Here is a 22,311-nt window from a genome sequence, read left to right as displayed (position 1 = left end):
ATTCACATGTAGATCTTTTAAATATGAATTGTTTCATAACAATCTGAGATGTCGTTAACTTCACTGTATTCCTGTGCTTTGCAATGTATTAAAACTGCTTGTAAGACATCAGTCTTTCATATGCCAAAATGACATACTTAGACTAATTTACTACTGCTCTGTTCAGAGAATAAACTATTTCTTTCAATTTCAAGTGGCTTATCTCAGCTTACATTATAGCATATTTCATATTAAGTATGTACGAGAACACTGATCCTTTCTAAAACATGCTTTTGCTACTAAATCCTACATTAATTCAAGATTTTTTGATTGGTTTTCTGTTTTACTTTCCATCACTTGAGCAGCGTGGGTTATTTTTTTCAATTTATTCTATATTTCAAAATCATCATCTCTGTGGGCCTATTTATTAGGTTTTTTTAGAGCATTCTCCAGCTGTGGTTACTAATGTTTTTCCCTAGGACTCTTAAAAGCATTTGACTGTCCTGATCTGTACTTGCAAATCTTATTTTGAACGGAAATGCAAAATGTTTGTTGATATGGAAAGGCAAAGGGCAATTTTGAAAATATTTAATTGTTCCACAGTGCCTACACCACAATTCAAATTTAAGTTCTGAACCAATTTAAAAAGATTAGGTTCTTGAAGGGTGGCTGGAGGAATATTGATTTATTTTCTTATTTTCCTTTTATGTAACTGTATGTAGGAAAAAAACCCTTTGTTTGTATCCCACTTCCACATTTTTTGTTTGTTTGTTTTGTTTTCTTAATTCCATAAACAGCAAAACAAGACCAGCAGTCCAACTATTTAATTATTTTTATTTCTGTCTGGCTAAAGATGAAGGAGCATTTTGTTAAAGTCCAGTAAGAACAAGTGAATTCAAACAGCTTTTGAAAGCCTTATTTTGTTCTAAGAGTATTTTTTGAGATGGGCTTTTTAAAATAAAACAAAACTTGGGGGAGCGGGTTTAAGATGGCTTGTTATAAAAACCGTTCTGCTGTGTCTGTTCAAGCCAAGCCAAGTAGGTCGTGAAGATTTGGGATTTGCATACCATTCAGGGTAAGAGCCTAAGCTTCTCAAAAATGGCTTCTGCCACACCCATCACTTTTGTGCTCCTCCAGGTCCGCCAACAAAGGAGGCAATTGCATAGCGGCCCAGAGCTGCTTCTGTCACCACCACTGTGATAGCCCTGCCTGGGTCCTTTTTAAATAGTACTGCTGTAGCAGCTCTGGCAGCTGCTGCAGGGAGCCCAGTCTGATTCATGGACCTGCAGGGCAGAAGTGGGGTCAGGAGGTTGATAGTGAGCTGGGAGTGGGGACCCAGGCTGGGAAGAGAAAGAGGAACTGAGCTCTGGGGCACAGGACTGTGGGGAACAAGATCTGGGGGGTGGGCAGGGGAGCCAGGCTTGGAAGGGAAAAGAGCAGAGGGGTGGGGGCAGAGGCAGGCAGGGATGGCTGAGAGAAAGGAGCTGAGAGTGGGGGTCCCAGGATAGAGGGGACAGAGGTGGTCTAGGGAGGCAGATAGGGAAAGGGGCCAAGCTGGGCACAGGACCGTTTGGGGACAGAGCTGGGCAGGGGGTGCCTGGGAAGGCAGAGGAGGAAGGAGCCAAGCTTGGAACAGGACCTCAGGGGGGCAGAGCTGTCATGGGGGTGGCAGAGAGCAAAAGGAGAGTGGAAGGGGCACTCCAGGCATGGGTGGGGTGGGCTGCACCTGCCTGGGGATCCCTTGCTTGAGGAGTGGCACTCAGGTTTTCCCTGTGTGAGGGAGATGGGGGTCTGTGGCTCTGTCTGAGGGAAGGGAACAGGGGGTCCACTGATTGTCCTACCCTGGGGCCCAGAATGCCTGTGAGCAGGCCAGTGTTCCTCCTAACTAGAACATTCTGCAATTTCTAATACTGGAATAAGCTATGCCATTAGATTTACTCTCAGTTATACACTGCTATTAGCTGTACAGATACTTTCAATCTCAGCTTTTTCTTTCTTTAGTTCAGAGGAGGAATGGGAAGGTTTTGAGTTTGAGTCTCTTAAGTTTCTTGAAGCCATTTTATTTCTCACACTGTGGCTACGTCTACACGTGAAGCCAACATCGAAATAGCTTATTTCGATGTAGCAACATCGAAATAGGCTATTTAGATGAATAACGTCTACACGTCCTCCAGGGCTGGCAACGTCGATGTTCAACTTCGACGTTGCGCGGCACCACATCGAAATAGGCGCTGCGAGGGTACGTCTACACGCCAAAGTAGCACACATCGAAATAAGGGTGCCAGGCACAGCTGCAGACAGGGTCACAGGGCGGACTCAACAGCAAACCGCTCCCTTAAAGGGCCCCTCCCAGACACAGTTGCACTAAACAACACAAGATCCACAGAGCCGACAACTGGTTGCAGACCCTGTGCCTGCAGCATGGATCCCCAGCTGCCGCAGCAGCAGCCAGAAGCCCTGGGCTAAGGGCTGCTGCCTACGGTGACCATAGAGCCCCGCAGGGGCTGGAGAGAGAGCATCTCTCAACCCCCCAGCTGATGGCCACCATGGAGGACCCGGCAATTTCGACGTTGCGGGACGCGGATTGTCTACACGGTCCCTACTTCGACGTTGAACGTCGAAGTAGGGCGCTATTCCGATCCCCTCATGAGGTTAGCGACTTCGACGTCTCACCGCCTAACGTCGAAGTTAACTTCGAAATAGCGCCCGACGCATGTAACCGCGACGGGCGCTATTTTGAAGTTAGTGCCGCTACTTTGAAGTAGCGTGCACGTGTAGACACAGCTTGTGAGTAGCTAATATGGAGATGAGCAGTAGAAAGAATGATACAAGTATAGAGCATATTGAATGGCATGGGACACTACAGCAGCATCGTCTGCGAACAGCATGTCTCTGATGAGGACTTCCCGCACCTTAGACTTAGCTTTCAGCTTTGCAAGGTTAAACAGTTTCCCATCAGATCTTGTGTGCAGCAAGATGCCCTCTGTTGAAGATCCAAAGGCGTGCTTTAGGAGGAGTGCAAAGAAGATCCCGAACAATGTCGGAGCAAGCACGCACCCTTGTTTGACGCCGCTCCTGATTCTGAAAGCATCTGATAATGCGCCGTCATATTGGATGGTTCCTCTCATGTCTTCGTGGAACAACTGGATCATCTTGAGTAACCGTGGAGGACAGCCTATCTTGTGGAGCAGTTTGAACAGTGTCTCACACAGAAGACCAGCTTCAAAAACTGCTGGATCAGTTCTCCAAAGTGTGCAAGGACTATGGGCTTACCATCAGCCTAAAGAAGACAAATGTACTCGGTCAGGATGTTGCTGAATCCCCATCAATCAGCATTGACAACTATACGTTAGAGGTCGTCCACGAGTTCGTTTACCTCGGGTCCACCATCACTGACACCCTGTCGTTGGACACTGAGCTAAATAGGAGGATCGGAAAAGCGGCCACAACTCTGTCCAGACTCAGCAAGAGAGTGTGGAATAACAACAAGCTGTACACTCACACCAAAATTCACGTCTACAGAGCCTGCATCCTCAGCACCCTCCTTTATGGCAGCGAGACTTGGACCCTGTATGCCCACCAGGAAAAAAGACTGAACGTCTTCCACTTGCACTGCCTCAGGCGCATCCTTGGAATATCATGGAAGGACAGAGTGACCAACACCGCCGTCCCTGAGCAAGCTGGAATCCCAACTTTGCACACCCTCCTCAGGCAGCGTCGACTCTGCTGGCTTGACCACGTCCACAGGATGAATGATGGAAGGATTCCAAAAGACATCCTGTATGGTGAGCTAGCCTCTGGCAAAAGACCTCCCAGATGCCCTTAGTTGCGCTACAAAGATGTCTGCAAGAGAGACCTCAGAGAGGTAGACATCGAGCTGGACATCTGGGAAGAACTAGCAGACGACCGCAGCAGATGGAGGCAGAGGTCACACAAGGGCCTTCAGAAGGGCGAAATGAGGATCAGACAGCTAGCAGAGGAGAAGCGAGCGCACAGAAAGCACAATAAGGACTTGCCAGACATTCACCACATCTACAAGAGATGCAGCAAGGACTGTCACTCTCATGTGGGTCTTCATAGTCACAATAGACGCTGTAAATGAAGTCCTCAATTGAAATTATAAAGGGCGCGATCCATAGTCTATGCAGACTGAAGGATGCCTACTACTACTACTACTAATGTCACCCTCCCCACTGGCTCACACATTCACCAGCCTCTTCCTTCCTTGGTACCCCAGCCTATCTTACTCCCTGGCCATGTCTACACATGTCCCTCCCTTTCGAAGCGTGGGGTTTATTTTGAAACACCCAAGTCTATATGGCCAGTCTGTGTTTCAAAAGCAGCACTTTCAAAGCATGACTAGCTGTCACTATGCTAATGAGGCACTCAATATGCATGTTTGTACCCTATTAATTTATAGAATCATTGAATCATAGTGCTGGAAGGGACCTCTGGAGGTCTTCTAGTCCAGCCACCTTCTCCAAGAAGGATCAGTTCCAAGTAAGTCATCCCAGCCAGGAACTTGTCAAGACGGGACTTCAAAACCTCGAAGGATGGAGAATCCACCACCTCTCTAGACAACACATTCCAGTGCTTCATCAACCTTCTGGTGAAGTAGTTTTTTCCTAATACCCAACCTACTCCTCTTCTTCTGTAACTTCAGACCATTGCTCCTTGTTCTGCCATCTGTCACCTCTGAGAACAATTTCTCTCCATCCTCTTTAGAATTCCACTCCAGGAAGCTGAAGACTGCTATTAAATCACCCCTAAGTCTTCTCTTCTGTAAACTAAACAAGCCCAAACCTCACAGCCTATCCTCATAGGTCATGTGCTCCAGCCACTTAATCATTTTTGTTGCCCTCCACTGAACCTGCTCCAGCACATCCACATCCTTTTTATACTGGGGGGCCCAAAACTGGACACAATATTCCAGATATGGCCTCACTAGTGCCGAATACAGGGGAACAACCACTTCTTTAGGTCTGCTCACAATGATCCTCCTGATGCACCCTAATATGCTGTTAGCCTTCTTGACTACAAGGACACACTGTTTACTCATATCCTGCCTTTCATCCACCATAACCCCTAAATCCCTTTCTGCTGTGCTCTTGCTTAGCCAGTCAGTACCCAGCCTATAAAAATGCTTGGGATTCTTCCTTCCAAAGAGCAGGGCTATACATTTCTTGTTTAACCACATCAGATTTCTTTCAGCCCAATTGTCCAATTTATCCAGGTCACTCTGAATCCTATCTCTGCCCCCCAACATATCTACCTCCCCCCAGCTTAGTGTCATCTACAAACTTGCTGAGGGTGCAATCCAGTCCCTCACCCAGGTCATTAATAAAGATGTTGAACAACTTGTTCTGAAGTGCCTCATTAACATACCCCTTCCAGAAGGGCAGGGCATGTGTAGATACAGCCTATCTCTTTCTCCACCTCCATTTCAGGGCATTGGTCCCTTATGTTAGTCGCTACCCCCAACTACCTCTCCCAGTTTTATGAAAGCAGTCCATACTTCAAAAACTAAATTGATTCTTTTAACTGATGTTACATTAGTAGTAGGAGTAGCAGAAGTATTTCACTTTGTTTTATACAGAGAGATGCTGCAGCTGCCATTGGTTTCCAGCCATATACCTCAGACTGCATTCTTAGTGCTGTCTCAAAAATCCCTCCTACGACCTGTGTTCTCCCCTCCAACTTCCATTTTACAACCCCAGACTCAGATCTCCACCCCTTTGCATTCCAGTCAGGCTGTTTCCTCCTTCTCCTGACAGCTGGGAAAGTAACAGGGAGAAAAATTGAGAAAGTCACCTTCATCTCAGCTCCATCTCAGTAGCACAGCAGTATCCAGCCATCAGAAAGAGCAATTTTAGGGAAAGTCCTGGTCAGCATCTGAATCCCTGGGTTGGAGAATGTTCAGTACAGATGCCTCTTCTGTGAATTTAACAGCCAAATTCTTGATCAGATTCCATTGAATAAGTGCCAGCTAAGATTTTTCAGTCTCATAGCTTCACCAGTTTTGGCAGATTTCACAAGGATGACAAAAGGCACATCAATGAAATTAGTGGGACCTTAGTTTTGATGTTCCTATTCATGGATATGGAGCAGCTAGTGCTTCTCAACAAAATGGTTTTCAGAATTTGTAATATGGGCAAACCAACTAGTTTTTCCTGAACTTCATTCTGAACCACAGTCAAACAGTTTTTAACAACATTTTCCAAACCACTCCAACCTGACACAGATGCCTTACAGAGAAAATGTCAGGTCAAATTTCAGTTTAGCAAAATTAAAAGCAACTGAACATCCAATCTTATAACAAAAAGTACCAGGAGTCTTTAACTACAGCCATTATTATATGCATTTTCTGCAATATTTAAACAATATACATATTTGAGTATGTACCTGTACACTGACAAATATGGATTGAAATCAGTAGACTATGAAGACACAATCTGCAGCACGACATATATAGTCTATTTATATGTTCAATACATTTAGTAGCAGTGAACTGGTTATAAGTTCAAGGATATATAACGCAGCTGTCAAAGCTAAAACAAAATTAGTTCGAGTCCAATATTCAGAATCTACTCTACACTCCGTATTTTATGACTTTTAAACAATAACAGCATCTATGGCAGTATCTCTCTTTTAAATTCAGAGTTAACATTAAGATTATTTTCTATCAGTTGACTCAATATAGCAAGTTGTGACTGATGAAAGAACATTACATGAAAAAGCCTCATCTAACTGACTAGAATCATACAGTCACTACTTGCTATAATTTAATCCATAGATAATATAAATGTGTGTATAGCAAAATGATAAGCAGCTTAGAGACAACCAGAACAGCATAAAGTTCTCACAATGAGTTTCAGACTGATGTTATTGACATATGTTTGGTGATTTTCAGGCATTTTTAGAAACAGTGAATAATTGTATGATCAATATCTGATTGCAATGTCATAAGCTCTCCTGTCCTGCTTTGAGTTGATTGCTGCAGGGCTCAGAGTTCATCTTCATTACCAATATGTATTGTATCACACAACAGGACAGATGCATTATGCTGAGTTTTAACTTTCCCCTAAAGCACCATATATTTTGAGAAGCAAAATGTTAGCTCTGACAGGCCATTCATCTAATCAGATACGGCAAATCCATTGTTTCTCTCGCATTCTTTAGTCTTTAAGGATGGGGCAAGACTAGGGAACAAAGTCAATCCCAGATATGCAATTCTAGCTACACTCTTCAGGCTCATGTTTATGTCCCTTACACCATGCAATAGCATGGAGTACCAAGGTCAATGGCTGAGCCCAGCAAGATCAATTTTGCCACTGTGGGCGCAGTCATTTGTGGCGTGACCACGACAGTGTTGCAAGCTGCAGTCTGCATGCACCCTAGGCATGATGAAGGCTTTGCTACCCAATCAGAACTCGGCATGCCAGCACGCATTGACAACCTCCCTCTCCCCCCTCCCGAGGAGCTAAGGGCTGAGCCACATATGAGGAAGCGAGATCCCCACCTCACCAAACATTAAAAGCTTCTAAAAGGAAAAAACTTCTTACTCCTAAAAAAGGCAAAAGGGTACAAAGCACTGACATTGGCCCAGGGGTTGCTTCCATGTCCAAACCCCAATAAAAGATCAACTCCCCGCCTCCCAAATCAGAGATGTGTGTACCTCGACAAGCCTGTTGGCCAGCCCGAGTCACTTGTCCCTCCCGCCAAAAATCTGGACCCTTTCGGTTAAATGTTGGTGTGGGCTCTGCTCACCATCTGCAGTTTGGTAACAGCCCCGTAAGTACAGGCTTTCCCCTGCCCATCACCTGACGTCGTGTTGGGGTACACAGCTAGAGCGTGCCTGGTATTTCCCCATATTCCCCCCCATCGCCCCACCATAACACTGATTAAGCCATTGCTGATAAAGCTTTTTTATGCTCACTGCTTGTCTTGTGTCAGTCGACCACTTGTCCAGCGAGCCCTTTTTGCTCCCAGGGTAGCCGCGTCTTCACAGATATGGCAAAATCAAACTCTGGAGGATCAATCACAGTGCATGGAACACACAATAAGAATAGAAATACCCACAGACATGGCAAAATTGAACTGCAAAGGATCGATCAGCATAGTGAGAGCACGTGAACTATAGATATACCCTAAGTAGCAAGCTAACTTGTGCTTCAGAACACAGGATTTGGTGAACCAGAACTCACTAGATAGTCTAGTATCCCACTGCCAGCAGTGACTGGAATCAAATGCTCCAGGAGAAGTTGCAAGTAATCCCATAGTGGGCTGTTCTGGAATAATCTGCCAATGGAAAATTTTCATCTTAAATCCATAAATTTGTGATTAAATTGTGGCCTGAAGAATGAAGGTTACAGGTTTAAACTAGTGTAAATTCAACATCTTTATTAATGACCTGGATGAGGGACTAGATTGTACCCTCAGCAAGTTTGCAGATGACACTAAGCTAGGGGAAGAAGTAGGTAAGTTGGAGGGTAGCAATAGGATCTGGAGTGACCTGGATAAATTGAAGTATTGGGCTGAAAGAAATCTGATGCAGTTCAACAAGGAGAAAAGTAGAGGCCTGAACCTGGGGCAGAAGAATCCCAAGCATTGCTATAGTCTGGGGACTGACTGGTTCAGCAGCAGTATGAGGGAAAGGGACCTAGGGGTTATGGTTGATGAAAGGCTGGGTATGAGTAAACAGTGTGCCCTTGTAGCCAAGAAGGCTAATGGCATACTAGGGTGCATTAGGAGGAGCATTTTGAGCAGATCTAGAGAAGTAGTTATTCCCCTCTATTCGGCACTGGTGAGGCCACATCTTGAATATTGTGTCCAGTTTTGTGTCCCCTGAAGGGGAGCTCTAAAGAGGAGGGTGAGAAACTGTTCTCACTGGTGTCAGATAGCAGAACAAGGAGTAATGGTCTGAAGTTAAAGAGGAAGAGGTGTAGGTTAGATATTAGGAAAAACTACTTCACCAGGAGTGTGGTGTAGCATTGGCATGCGTTGCCTAGAGAGGTGGTGGATTCTTCATCCCTCGAGGTTTTTAAGTCCCGGCCTGACAAGGTCCTGGCTGGGATGACTGAGTGGGGGTTGATCCTGCTTGAAGCACGGGGCTGGACTAGATGACCTCCTGAGGTCCCTTCCAGCCCTATGATTCTGTGAAATTGTGACTTCTCTTTAACTTGAAGCCTTTCAATCATGATAGCGAGATGATGACCACTTGACTGGTGACTTTATAAATTTACACACAGAAGAAGGAACACACAAAAAGGATGTAGTAATTGTGCTGGATAACATCACAGGGAAACCCTGATGACTTGAGAGACAGCAAACAGCATAATAACCACAGCAAGACTGCGAACAAAAGATGTCAAGAGATGCAATTATCCATGACTATGCACTTCCTATCACAGCAGGTGACAGTGAAAAGGATATAGTCTATGAGCCAGTGCAGAAATATGGGATGACATGCCTAACCAGGACATTAAACTCATGGCAAGTGATTTCATTGCACAAACTAGCACAACCATACCCACCGAGAAGTTACAGGCACAAAAACAGAAGGCATCCAAAATGATAATGATAAAGGGCACTTGCATTTCTGTGGCTCAAATACCCTCAGTAGGAGTCAGTCTTTTCCAACACAACACAATTCACAAGTTCACAAGGAAATCACCAAACAATGTGACTGTCAATCAAATAAGCCAGATATGCATATGGGTCTCTCTCTGGAAGGATTTCAGAATCTTAAAAACCTCCAATAACTTAGATTCCTCAACCCCCTCCAGGCAATTTTTCCAGGGCTTACCTATCCTGACAGGAAGGTTTTCCTAATGTGCAACCTATGCTTCCCTTGATGCAGTTTAAGTTCATTGCTTCTTGTCCTATCCTCAGAGGTTAACGAGCAATTTTTCACAAACCGCGAGTCATCATTCGTTCCTTTCCTTTCTCTCCACCAGGCTCCTATGAGTGCCCTAAATGGGCTCGAAGAGACACACACTGCATGTGCCAGATGTACATATACAGCACGTGGCCTCCAGGAAAATTGTTGGCTTACCTGCATCTTGTGCAGTAACCAGAATAAACCGCCTAATTAATTTGCTACTTGTCTTTTCCCTCCATAATTAACATTGGGGGTTACTCTAAGCCAGTGTACTTTCTTGAACTGGTTTTAGCTTTACTTATTGGAAATGAGTTTTCTTTTTCTTTTTTATGTCATTTGTTTAACAGATTGTTCTCTACTTTAGTTCATGAAGTAACTAAGCTGTCTACTTCCCATCAGTGCCAAACTCCTACATAGTCCAAATTCCCTCGTGATCAGACTGTCAGCACTTCACTCTGTCTAGGGACACTTGTCCTGAGAATCTACAAGTACTTTCAAATGAGAGAAATGTTCTGTATAAATAACCATTTCCCTAAGAATATGCATTATTTTCCATAGCACTATTCTTGGAGAGCCACATCCTCTAGTTTAGTTTGGTGAAAGGCAAGAGGTTGGGACTGGCAGGATGTCTTTTGGTTTCCTTTGTGGTCCTATGGAGTTGAACTATGCCAGCCCAGACCTCCTGTGCAAGTTAGAGCAGTCTGAGTGATGCCCTAAAGTATGCCAGCTGCCTATGGCTCCATAGATGCCAGGCATTCTTAGGATATAGGGACCCCTGGCTATTTCCTTTTTCCTCAGGCATCCCTCCTGTGCTGGGGTAATGAGGGTGATTGTTTACCAATAGCTGCACTGACTATATGCCACCAAGAGATTTCCCCAATGCATAGGGAAATTTTGAGGTGCTGGTTTAGCTGGATTTCAGGGTCATTTGCTCTACTAAAAAAAATTTAAAAATATATGAAGATGCATATCTCATAGAACTGGAAGGGACTTGAGGAGGTCATCAAGTCCAATCCCCTTTTCTCTTGGCAGAACCAAGCACCCTCCCTTTTTTAAAATTAAAAAAAAAATGTATTTGCTCCTAACCCTGAAATGGCCCCCTCAAGGGCTGAGCTCATAACTCCAGGTTTAAGCAGACTAATGCAGAAACCACTAAGCTACCCCTACTAGAACAGCACAAAGCAGCCAGAGTAGGACAGATTTGTCAGTTTATGGTTCTGTATTTTTAGTAAGACTATACTGGTTTGAGGCTGATGTTTAAATGACTGATAAATTCTATGTCTCTCCATTGCTAGCTGAGGTAGATTATTTGCAAAAGAGATGGTTGGATCATTGGGAACAAATGAACTTTCATCAGAACCAAAATATTTCTGTAACAGGTTCACATACAAGCCCCTCGCCCTTTGGGACCCTTTGTAACCCACAAACCAATCAGAGACCTTCTCCTTGTGAAATCACCTGTGCCCTTTATTGTCTGTGTCTGTTACCACTACCTTCTACATACAGCGGTTCAGGTCAGGGACTACCTGCTGCTGCAGCTACCTGGCAAGCACAAGGTTCCATCCCTCGACTCCTCCTCTCCCTCCCTTCTTTACTTTCTTCCTGCCAGGCTTAAAAATCCTTGTGGTTAATGAGGCCAGCCGCCAGTTTTTCCCCATGTATCCCTCCAATTTGGGCATACTTAGCCAGATCCAATTGCCCTTTCCTGCTGGAGCTGGTGTGGCAGAGTTCTGGCTCACTTTTCTTAGCCCTCAGTCTCCCACAGATGTTTTGGTTTCACTGATATGTTCATAAGGAAGGTCTGACACTTCATAGTCAGTTGGTTACCACAGTGGTCAGGGGTGTTCAGATCCCAGTTCCACTTCGGACAGAGTGATAATTCAGAGTAGGGACTTGAACCTGGGTCTCTCCTAGGCCAGCACCCTAGCCACCATCCTACCTGTACACTTTTTCCAAATCAAAAAGCTCCATCTTTAGATCCAAAAACAGACATTTCAACAAAATTCCACTTTCAAAAAACATGTGAAAGATCTTAGCTTTGCTTCAGTTCAGAAAGACAACATAATTCAAAGTCTCGAAATTTGCAACAAAGCAGAAATGTTGTTCATGGGAGAGCCCTGATCTAAATTCTCCCACCCACTGTATTTGCAGAGGGTGGGTGGTTTTGCAGCAGTTAATCACAGAACTCATGTTAACCACCATCCTCATTTGAAGATTTTTTTTCCAAATCATTTCACACAATAAGCCCTGTCAATTTAACCTGTAAACAGCATACTTGGTCCCACAACTGATTTCCACTTGGGATCTTCAGTTGTTTTACAAACTGTGCCTTATTCACAATGGAATAGTATTATGATCCTAAGAATCCCTAGGTTCATTGTTCTGTAACAGCAGCTTCTATCTGACTGACCAGATTGTTAAACCTCACACAGTACTTTCTTAAAGAGTTATGCAAAGTGCTTTTCTCATACAGATCTTCGTAACCATTGCAAGGTGTGTTGATGGATGATATTAAAGAAGTTGTACATATGAACTAAAAATATGTTTCAAGACTGTATCCCAGAAAATTCTGGCGAACAGTTTACTTCTATACAAGATTAGGATGACCAACCATCCCATACTGGGTGTGATGGTCCCATATTTGGAAAGCAAAAAAGGCAACCCGACTTATTTTTCAAAAGGGATGAATTGTCCCATATTTAGGCCCTTGGCGACTGGAGATGGGGCTGGGAGCTGCCACTGTCCCAAGACTCCGTGCTGGGAGCACCCATGGGTCACCACTCACCCAGGGCTCTGTGCTGGGAGCTCCTGTGGGCCACCACTCCCCCAGGGCACTGCACTGGGAGCACCTGCGGGTCGCCGCCCTCCCAGGGCTCCAGGTGGGGAGCTCTCCTGGGACTGCGGGAGTGGTGAGTGTGGGCTCCCCAGGCTTGGTGCAGCTGGGAGGATCCACCCCTCCCACCGCCATCTCCCTGTCCTGTATTTGGGACAGGGAGATATGGTCACCCTATACAAGATATGAAGGGTGTCTCTGTCTGTCAGATTTATATTAAGCATTGTAAGTCAATACAATGAAAGCTCTATCTGCATATAGAGGAGTACCTAAAGGAGTACCTAAAGACAACCTAGTGCCTGCACCCAAAGCAAGTAACCATAGGGATCATGTGAGCTCTGGGAACAAAAGCAATGGACTTTGGGAATACAAAAATATATGCAAAAGGTCACTTCCATCACTGAGGGAGCAAAATGGGCATATTTTCTGCATCCACAAATGCTGGATCCCAACATGTTGGGTTGGTGATATTGGGAAACTGCTTTAGCTGAGAAGCTAATTTATACCAGGGTTTTAGCCTGTTGAAGTTAAGTGTACCTGCTAAGAATTATGTTGTACTTTTTGTTTTTTAGCAAGACCACTTCTGTTTCCACAAATTGTCCTTACTCACTGTCTCTTGAAACTAAACATTTGACAATAAACGTTGGATCATTTCACCATGAATATATTTCAGTGGTATAATTTTATAAAGGACCTGTTCCTGAGTTGTTACAGTAAAGCTCTGCATACATTGTCTCTTTGGGGCAGATTACCTGGTAATTTCCATGAGTGTCCAATGACCAGGGTTGGAAATTACAAAGAGCGTTCTGAGGATTCAGGGTTTGGTGTGTGTCTATCACTAGCCTACACAGAGAAGGTAAGGTCTGCAGAAACCTGGAAGTCTGTGCTTGCATACAGACAGAGACTGTTGGTTTCAGGAAGATGAACTACTGTAGGCCCAAACAAGACTTCTTCACCTGGTACCTCACAGCCCCGGATATCTCTGGGAAGCATCACAAGTGTGCATATACCTAGGATGGAAGATTCAGTTAACTACAAAATCCTGTTTTACCCCCTCCATATATGTATGTTGCCAAAACTCGAGACACTATTTATTTTTAGATTTGGACAAATGCTCCCCTATGTGACTTTGTGGATTTGTGAATACCAGTCATACTGCAGCCTGTTCCACTATGCTATCTGAATCCTATTACAAAGCTCAGATAGTTTGCAGTTTCCATAGAAGTAATTTTAAAAGTGTTGCTCAGTTCCAGGGTCTGAGAAGCAGGATTCCATCTCAATGTTTTTTAGAACCTAGATCCTATCTATAGGTCATCTCCCAGGTCATCTTTTATTTGTTTTGGCCAGGTTTCCTCCACACACCCTTCCTCCGCTTACTCCCTTCTGCTCCAACCCTTCATGCTACTTCCCCCTCTCCCAGCTTCATAGTATTCTTCTTTCCATTTCTCTGGGTGAACCCCTGCCTGGCATCCTAAATATTAATATGAGAAAGAAGCAAAAGAAGAAAGTTATTAACACCTTCCCTGTATACCACCACAGCAAACCATGCCACCTCCATAGATGATAATCATTGAATCTTGTCACTTAATAGCCGTGTCTACACGTGTCCCAAACTTCGAAATGCCCACGCAAATGGCCATTTCGAAGTTTACTAATGAAGCGCTGAAATGCATATTCAGCGCTTCATTAGCATGCGGGCAGCCATGGCACTTCGAAATTGACGCGCCTCGCCGCCGCGCAGCTCGTCCAGACGGGGCTCCTTTTCGAAAGGACCCACCTACTTCGAAGTCCCCTTATTCCCATGAGCTGATGGGAATAAGGGGACTTCGAAGTAGGCGGCGTCCTTTCGAAAAGGAGCCCTTTCTGGACGAGCCGCGCGGCGGCGAGGCGCATCAATTTCGAAGTGCCATGGCCGCCCGCATGATAATGAAGCGCTGAATATGCATTTCAGTGCTTCATTAGTAAACTTCGAAATGGCCATTTGTGTGGCCATTTCAAAGTTTGGGACACGTGTAGACACGGCCTAAGTTACATATTCAAAGTGGTTATTACATTTTCTTACTGACTATTAAATGACTAACTCAAGCAACCTGTCAATGTTACAAATTACAGTTTTTAAAGGTATCCTATTTTGACCTCCAAATGACAAACCCCTTATAAAGCTTAAAGTTAATATTTATTCCATGCACTTTTCTCCATTAAATTTTACAAGAGATCTTCCAGTTGGCCAGCCTTTACCAGAGCATTTTCCAGTGAATTGTTAACATATTGGTTATTCCTTCTAACATGCTCCTGAACACAGTCAGCAGGCAGAGATAATACATGTTCATAATGTGAATTATAATGGAGAAAATAGACAGAGTGAAAAGGAATTCTCAGATTGCATTATAATTAATATTTACCTACAGGCAGACACCTTCTTCAAAGACAGATACATTGTGAGAAAACACTATTGCTTAATAATCCCATTGCCCATTAGTTGAAGAATTAATATAATTAGCAACAACTGGAAAAGTAATATATGGTAAGCATGCCATCATGTGCATATTGAGTATATTATAATATAATACATTTTAAGGCACTGGACTAGTGTATTTGTTTCTGTAGAGGTGAAGTAATGACTTGGCAACAAACGTGATCACTTTGGCAGACGGGAGGAGGGGTCAGTTTATTCATGCTTGATTGAATCACAGAACCATAGCAAATTAGGGTTGCAAGAGAACTCAGGAGGTCCTCTAGTCTATCCTCTCTGCTCAGAAAGGACCAGCACCAAATAAACCATCTCAGCAAGGGCTTTGCCAAACCTGGCTGTAAAAGGTATAAGGATGAAGACCCATGTCAGTGCTTCACCTCCATCCAAGTGAAATAGCTTTTCCTCATATACAACCCAGACCTCTGCTGCAAGTTGAGACTGTTGCTCCTTGTTCTGTCATCTGTCACTAAAGAAAACATCCTAACTCCGTCTTCTCTGGAACTCTCTTCAGTTAGTTTTTGGCTGCTGTCAAAATTGCCCCTCTCACTTTTGTTCTGCAAACTAAATAAGTTCAGTTCTCTCAGCCTCTCCTCACAAGTCATATGCTCAAGCCCTCTAATCATTTTTGTTGCCCTTCACTGAACTCTCACCAATTAATCCACACCATTACTGTAGTGGGGGACCCCAAAATGGGATACAATACTCCAGATGTGGCCTCCCCAGTGCCAAACAGAACAGACCAAGCACTTCCCTCAATCTTCTGGCAATGCATCCCAACATGCTGTTAACCCTGGTAGCAGCAAAGGAACACTGTTGATTTACATCCAGATTCTCAGCCACTGTAATCCCTAGGTCCTTTATGTAAAATTGCCACTTACTCAGTCTCCAGCCTGGAGCACTGCATGGGATTCTTCCATACTAAGTGCAGGAATCTGCAGATGCCCCTGTTGAACCATATCATATTTCCTTTGGCCCAACCCTCCAATATGTGTGGGTCTCTCTGTATCTTAGCCCTACCCTCCAGCCTATCCACCCCTCCCCTCAGTTTAGTGTCATTCACAAACTTACTGAGGCCACTCAGCCCACTCAGCTGCCACCTGTGCTTGAGCGGATCAGCTGCCCATGCTTGCAATCCATCCCATCATCCAGATTGTTAATGAAGATTGGTTCTAGTTCTTCCTTTCTTTCTGAAATATCTCTGAGCCCACTGCTAAGCTGCTTTTCCCTCAGGACTGTTCCACATAAGTTACATTGCAACACCTGGGTACACGTGGAGTTCTACGAAGGTTAGTGAGGGAATATGGGCTCTAATGTCTTAAATATAGTCAGATGATGCACAGATCTGTATCTTCGTCCTGTCGTATCAGCTGGTGCAACTGACATGTACCCTCTATCCAGAGGTGACTGCTGTGGGGATTATGGTGGGGGGGCACTGGCAACTCGCCCCTGTGCCTCCCCCTCCTCCCTCTGCTCTGCCCAGACCCCTCATTCCTGGCCCGAGACCCTCCCCCTCCCACCACTGCTCTGCTCCTGCCCACCTTTTCCTGTGGCAGTGCCACACCACTTCCAGTGAGTGCAGGACAGTCCTGCCCCTCACCCCATCCCCAACGTGAGGCGGTGCAGCCTGACAGTAATGCAAGCTCGGAAGCTTGTGCTGCTCTTGGGAAGCACAACTCCAGAGAAGGGGCAGGACAGCCCCTGCACTCATCAGAAGTGGCCTGGTGCTGATGGGTGAGTATATGGGGGGTTGACCCTTGGGAGTGTTTGTGGCCCCCTGTGCACACTCCCATGTGTCATCTATGCCTATATCTAAAAGAAGTTTCTGACTAACCATAGCCTCAAACATGAGGCCCTGGCTTATGCCCTTTACATTCTGGCTACCTGTGTTGAATGGTATCAAATACCACCTCTTACTGTACAGTTTCCACCAAAAGGGGCAGAGGCACCACTTGGCTCTCACAGTGTGCCCTCATAGCTGGCAATTAAAACAGATTGTTTTGAATTATAAGTACAACAGTGTAAGTATAACATTTCCAGTTTCCCAATTCAGATTACATTAAATAAGTCTCAGGACCCAAGACCCACAAAGTGCTTTGAAAACATATCACACTGAACTTCTCACAGACTAGGATCCTGTTAAGGATCTGCAGGAAGTGTTATTTCTTTATAGTGTTGAAGAAGTAGGATAATTTATACCAGCCCAAACCGTATTAAACAAAGGTTATTGCTGAGCTACATCTTTGCATCTGATTTAGTGTGGTCACTGAGGGAAAGAGACAAACTCTGCATGTCCTTCACTGAATGAAATACAGCAATTTGTTCCCTCTCCCAGCGCCCGAACAGCATGCTATACATAAATGGAAAGTACTATTTTCATAAATTTTGTATGCTCTTTACTTGGAAAAAGGCTGGTTTTATTAAACTGAGATTCTTCCAAAGGCTCCTCATGTAGTGCACTCTTTAAAATGCTTTATTTCTCCAAATCATCAGGATATAAAAATGGGACTTTAATAACCTTACAAGATTTGCTTCTCTGCATAGTGTAAGTCAAACAGTAAGAACTCCTGAATAGGCCAATGACCAAACACATGCTGATTATTTGAGGAAAAAGAAAATAATTTGTATCATTTCTGGTTTTTCTCTCTGTCCAAATCCTCACCACTCTCCTCCACAACACACAAACCTTTTATAAGTTTATGTTTAAATTTTCAAAGCAATATGAGAGTTAGGCCTTGGCTATGCTACACAATGTAGAGGCGATAAATCAGTCTCCGACCTCTCTCTTCTTGACACTGGTACTCCACCAAGATGAGACAAGTAGCTGTCATTAATGGGAGAACAGCTTCTATTGAACTTACCTGCTGCGATATGTCAACTTCAACTATGCTATTTGCATTGCTGAAGTGGATTGATGGTGCCAGTAAATGTAGACAGGGCCTAACAGATTTATTTGGGCATAAGCTTTCATGAGGAAAAATCCATTTCACACATTTGACAAAGTGAGATTTTGTCCATGGAAGCTTATGCCCAAATAAATCTGTTAGTCTTTAAGGTACCACTGAACTTCTCATTGTTTGAATTTAAATTATATGGTGCTTTAAATAACAAGCAGAACCTGGCGGGGAGAGGAGCAGGTGGAACCTGGGTTGTGAAGCTTGTTTGAAGTTTACATTGCAACAGGGAAACAGCAGCTCAAATTTCAAATATACTATCTCTAATCCAATCACTCTGTTGTGCTAACACCATCACTGAAGGTTGCTGTGTTGTTTTTTCATTGAGTGGTCACTGTAATTCAAACTAGGCTAGCTCAAATGGAGTAACTTCAATGTATTAAGAGCTCATCCACACTTGATATGCTGCAGCAACTGTGCCACAATAGTACTCTGGTATTAACACTACCCCCACCAACAGGAGGGATTTTCCCACTGCTGTAAGTAATCCTCCTCCGAAAGGGGCAGTAGGTAGGTCAGTTGAAGAACTCTTCCACCAGCCTAGCATTGTCTGTCTAGGGTGATCATATTTCCCTATGCTGAATAAGGGACACCCAGTAAAATTGCTTGTACTCAAGTGAGTTCAATGGCAATCAATCAGAATTATGCAGTTCAAACATTCAAATTAACACCAAGTTGACTAAGCCCCTGTTAAAAAGAAATACAGTAGACCCTTGAGTTAAGCAAGGGTTCTGTTCCACACACCCTCACATAACCCAGATTTCGTGTAAGTGGGGGTTTGGCTTTTTCCCCAGCAGAATGCACTTTCTACAGCCGAGGAAGCAGTGTAAAAGTAAGTCCTGGGACAGCTAGGGAGAGTTAAGCCTGGTGGTGGGTTGGGATCATGAAAGGAGGGTGGGGAGCGGATAAGCCTGTGGTGGGTTACAGCTGCAGGGGGCAGAGGGGTGGAGTTGAGACAGAACTGTGGGGGGGCGGTGGTAAGCCGGAGTGCTGTTCGGGTGGTGAACCAGGCTGTGGGGCGGGGGTTGAACTGGGCAGGAGGATGGAACAGGGGCCATGGGTGAGGGGTTTGAAGCAGGGTGAGGGGGTGGTATGAACTGGAGCCATGCATGGGGGGCTGAACCAGAGCATGAGGATGGAACCGGGGCCATGCACGGGGGATTTAAACCTGGGGGAGGAGGGTTGAACTGGAGCCATGTGTGAGAGGTGGTGAGCCAGAGCCAGGCGTCAGGGTGAAGGGTGCGCCACAACCATGCACAGGTGGTGAGTCAGCATTGGGGTTGAACTGGGGTCAGGGAGGTTAAGCCAGAGTCGCGCCTGAGGGGTGGTGAGCTAGAGCCAGAGATGGGGCTGGGGGTTGTGCAGGAGCTATGCACAGGTGGTGAGCAGAGCTGGAGAGGGGCAGTGCTGAGCCAGGGCCGGGGCAGGGATCGAGTTAAGCACAACTGGAAATTGCACGTTTCCAGGGTTTACTGTCGGAATCGGGAGTCAGCTGCATAACAGCAGAGTCGCATTCTCTGGGTTTGTGTAGTCTGAGACCTTACTGTACCGCACAGCTGGAGGCTTGTATTTATCTCCTTATCTTTAAGGTTTGCATGGGGGAAAGGTCACTCATACACACTCCCATACAGCTCTCAAAACAGGAATGGGGGTGACTGACTGATGTGACCCAAACCACCCCTATCCAGTGCTCTCCATCACTGGACACATGAGCTGAGGAGTGAGTAAGGCAGGGAGGTGACACAGCTTCAGTGAGACTGAGACTGGATACTGCAGCCTGTTTTAGTGGTCACATTTTAAAAAGAGTTGAACAGAGTCCAATGTTTAGAGCACTAAAGAAAACCACCTTCGTGTGAGCTACTGAAAGGAGCTCAATCTGTTTAACTCCTACAAAAGGCTGAGAGATGACTTCACTGAAGTGTCTAAGTGCCTTCCTGGAGAGAACATGTCAGTCATTAAAAGGCTGTTTAATGTCACAGAGAAAGGTAGAACAAGCCCAGTGGCCTGAAGGCGAAAACAGACAAATTTGTACTAGAAATAAGGCACAAATATTTCACATTGAGGATAGTTCAACATTGGAACAAACTACCAAAGCAAGTGATGGATTCTCTATTTCTTGATGTCTTCTAATGACAACTAGATGCCTTTCTGGTGTATGCTTCGAGCAAAACCTAGTTACTGGGATATTCGGGGTCAGATTTGATGCTCTAATGGTCCCTTCTGGCCTGACAGTCTATTACTTAATGAAAAACTGAGTATGGCCTAGGGAGCACCCTCTGGGGCTTTACTGTGCAGCCAGCTTGATACCCAGATTCAGCTGTCATTCAGTGGGATGATCCAGGGAAAGCCACTCAAACCTCCAATGATGCTGGCCAAGGGCAGGACACCATCTTACAAAGGAGGAGTGGCTGAGGCAGTTACGTAAGAAAGGCCTACTGCAGGACCTCTGACTATTGGGGAACAGGGGTGGGTAGGAGGTGACCTCACGGAGAGATCCTGAAATCAGCCAGGCAAGACAAGGGCGCAAGGCGGCGCAATCTCAGAGCTTCCAGTGGCTTTGCAGAAGAAAGGCTCTTTCTCTAGGTCTCTCCTTGGGAACTGAGAGAGAATTAAGATTAATGTACATGAGCATGAAGCGGAACCTCATTGGAGTTTTCTTCTTCTCTAACTGCTGATTTTGTAGTCCCTGATTAGAAGGCAAGAACCTCAGACAGGTGTGGAATCTGTTCAGTCTGATCCTCTTGATACCAGAAGAATTCTAACCATAGAAATTAAGAGAGTAAGGTGTTTTGATCTCCTACCCATAATTTTGTTCCATAGAATGACCAGAGGTATTGACAGTTTGCCATTTTAGGTTTCCCTTTTCCTCCTTCACTCATTCTTTCTCTTATTTTGTTTCTTTCCTGCCTGTTCCATTCCTTCTGGCCTCCATCAAGGAGGGGTTTGTGTGACACGGGTGTTTGCTGTCACTGTGGGAGGCCCTCATGAAGAGATGGGGTTAGTAAAGTGCTCAGAGACTGATCCTCTCCCATGGTGACCTGGGACATCCTTTTGAACTTCTGATGAGACGCCTCCACCTCCCAGCTCTCAGACTGGGAAGGTTCAGGTCCTTTTGTTCTCTTTTAAGACCAACTAGAGAGTATCATTCAGCCATGCATTTGATTGATAGTGATGCTTCTCTGCAATTATTGTGTCTATGCAGTTCCAGTTCTTCTCCAGCACAAGTTCTATAATGATTATGAGCAATTGTTGATCTGAAACTCATCTGAGAGAAATTTATTGTGATCAGTCAATGTATGTATACCAAGGGGCTGGCTGGCAGCAGGACATCAGCCTTGCCGGGGCCGGGTGGATGGGGCAATGATATCACAAAGGCCTGTTGCAGGATCTCAGCCTATTCGGGGATGGTGGTGGAGTGGTGGTGACCTCACAGAGACCTGACATTAGCCAGGCAAGACAGATGCAAAGCAGGGGCAACTTCAGAGACACCCCCCATTATGGCTCTTCAGAAGGCTGTCCCAAAGAGGGGGCTATTGACAGGGAGGTGAAGTTTTCCCAGTTCCTCACCTGTTACCCTTGACTGACCCTTCCTTTGCAGGTTCTGCACAAGGATTGTCTTACCTCAGGCATGCCATGCTGGGGAACCTGCTGCCAGAGTCTCCAAACATACACAGCCTCCAGTACAATTTGGAGCTGAGCATTGTCAGGAGCGTCAGTGGACAGTTTTATCTTAGCACTGGAGAGAACTGGAACGTAGAGACTGGAAATTCATTTTCCTGTCCATCATCCTAACCTGCACCCCAGTGGGCCATCCTTGGTCAGGGCAGTGCTATTGGAACCTGCACACTGACTGGGTGACCATATAGTGACACCTAGGCCACTACCTCAGAGAAAGAATGAGTCTGTTCCAGGACCTTAGCTGAGAGCAAGGTGGCTTTTAGCTCAAACTGGAGAGGCTCATGTACTAAGATCCTGAGGTCCCAGGTTTGAGTCCATCTGTGGACACTATGTTAGGCCTCGCCTCCTTCAGGGACAGGGGAAGGAGATAGAACTTCAAGTCAACGTCCTGGCTGGCTGTGAAAGCCTCAAATCCCCTGTCCAACTTCCCCTGTTCCTGCCATATTATCCAGGACAGCGTTCTCACAGAAGCTTCACGGACTCCCTGCTTGAGAATCAGGTGGGCCTCAAGGGAATG

This window comes from Carettochelys insculpta, chromosome 1, assembly GCF_033958435.1.
Source record: "Carettochelys insculpta isolate YL-2023 chromosome 1, ASM3395843v1, whole genome shotgun sequence".
Classification (NCBI taxonomy): Eukaryota; Metazoa; Chordata; order Testudines; family Carettochelyidae; genus Carettochelys; species Carettochelys insculpta.
The sequence above is the reverse complement of the archived record's forward strand: the minus strand, read 5'-3'. Positions refer to the sequence as shown.